General features: G+C 36.8%; 1 non-coding gene across 1 annotated transcript; it reads right to left on the bottom strand.

Annotated features, from left to right (window-relative positions):
* Positions 1–1641: 1641 nt before the first annotated feature.
* LOC141636272 (small nucleolar RNA R71) lies at positions 1642–1749 on the bottom strand. Its single transcript, XR_012540894.1, has one exon. It is a non-coding gene; the product is annotated as a small nucleolar RNA R71 (small nucleolar RNA).
* Between the last annotated feature and the right edge of the window lie 231 nt (positions 1750–1980).

Below are 1980 nucleotides of genomic sequence, written 5' to 3'. Positions count from 1 at the left end.
TTGGGTTTATTTGGAGGATTGACAACCTTCCATCAATCATAAGTACTTCTACTATTCTTTGCTTTATTATTTGGAATCATCTTTATAGGTATAATTCTCACTTAATCCTTTTTAATTATTGTTAATCATCTTCATTTGTTTATCATGTTTTGCCTTGCTAGTATGATTGACAACCTTGTTAGCATTTTAAACTTTATAATGAGTGAGTAGTTTCCTTAACTAGGGTTAATGGGGAATTAGGGGAAATCAACATGGGGATTGATTCATGCTTAATCTAATATGTTTTCATAATTAATTTGTTTGCTTGTTGTGATTCTAACTTATGCGCATGTAATGTTTGATGAAATGCGAGACTATGAATCCTTGCATTTTTACCCATCACTTATCTTTTCAATGAGACTTGTTAGACATAAACCAACTCGATTCTCATTAGACCATGCATATAGTTGGATAGGGAGGATTAAGTCGACTTGTAGGTGTTATACAATCTAATCGATTCGGCTCTCGGACCCAAACCTTCTTAGGGATTGTAAGATATACACTTACTCGATCCCATCACAACAATAATTGCTTGCATCTAGTAGAGAACATGTTTGTATGATCAAATCCCATGAATCCCCTATGAACCCATGACACCTTAGTGCTTTTAATCAATTGTGTACAACTAATTTTAATCATCTTGCTTGTTTTCATTACTTTATTTACATTTGTTGATTAGTTTAGTTGATGTCCTACCTCAACCCAAATTGTGACACCCTTAGACACAACCATTTGCAATCAAAAATCCTACATCAATACCCGTCCCTTGGGATCCGACCTTTACTTACCTCTTTACTAAGAGTAGAGTAGTTTGTGAAGTTATAAATATTGTTTTGGTCTAGGTAACTTTTGACGACGACTAACAAAACCGATCCGACCAAAAATGGCGCCGTTGCCGGGGACGGTGTTAACTTGATTTGATTTTCTATGATTGTTTTTAGTTGTGTCTTTCTTTACCTTGGGAAAGTCAAACTCCTCAAGGTTTGTTCTAATTTTTTTCGAGTTGTTTGATATTTTGCATGTTTAGCTAGGAGATCAAAAGGTCACTTGTTACCCAATTATCTTGAATTTGAAAGAACTTTGACCAACAATAGAAGACTTGTTAGAAATACTTTGAGAGGTATTCGTGAGATTGTTGACATTCAACCAAATAACATTGCGTTCATCAACCCTTTTGCAAGAGAAGGAGAGGATAACCCAACACAAAACCAACCACAAAATCAGCCCATAATGCCTAAATTTTCGTCACATTCCGTACCAACCGAGGAGAACCTACCAAATGGTACTCCTTCCCCACAACACTTAACCCGTAATTTCAATGCAAAATCCGCATTTATACAATTAGTTGAGAGAAGTCAATTTGGGGGGATGCCTAGTGAAGACCCTAATTCTCATATGGAGACTTTTTGTGACTATTGTGATGCGATTTCTCAAACCGGAGTGACTCAAGACCAAATTCGATGGGTCTTATTTCCTTTTTCTTTGATTGGTTCCGCGAAACAATGGTTGAAGAGCCTAGACAAAGCAACTTTTGGTATTGAATCTTGGAAGAAATTGGCACTTGCTTTCTACAAAAAGTTCTATTCTGCGAAAAAGACTAACATGTTGAGAGCCCAAATCACCTGGTTCAAGCAAAGGGACGAAGAATCTTTGTATGAAGCATGGGTGAGATTCAAGGATAATTTGCCGATCTTGTCCACATCATGGACTTAGCGAGTGGTTCCTTGTACAACAATTTTGGAACGGTCTATATGAAGACTCCTGAAACATTCTCAATATGGGATCAAATGGTATGTTTACCGAAGTTGATGATAATCAAATATGGAACAAGATTGAGGAAAATGGCAGTCCATAACTCACAATATAGTAGACCTCGGAAGGCTGCTAGAGGAGGAAAGCATGAAGCGGACTTTATTACTCAATTGGGTGTTCAACTTAGTG

The sequence above is a fragment of the Silene latifolia genome, chromosome Y, assembly GCF_048544455.1.
Source record: "Silene latifolia isolate original U9 population chromosome Y, ASM4854445v1, whole genome shotgun sequence".
NCBI classification, from domain to species: Eukaryota; Viridiplantae; Streptophyta; class Magnoliopsida; order Caryophyllales; family Caryophyllaceae; genus Silene; species Silene latifolia.
This window is presented reverse-complemented; position numbering and strand designations above follow the sequence as displayed.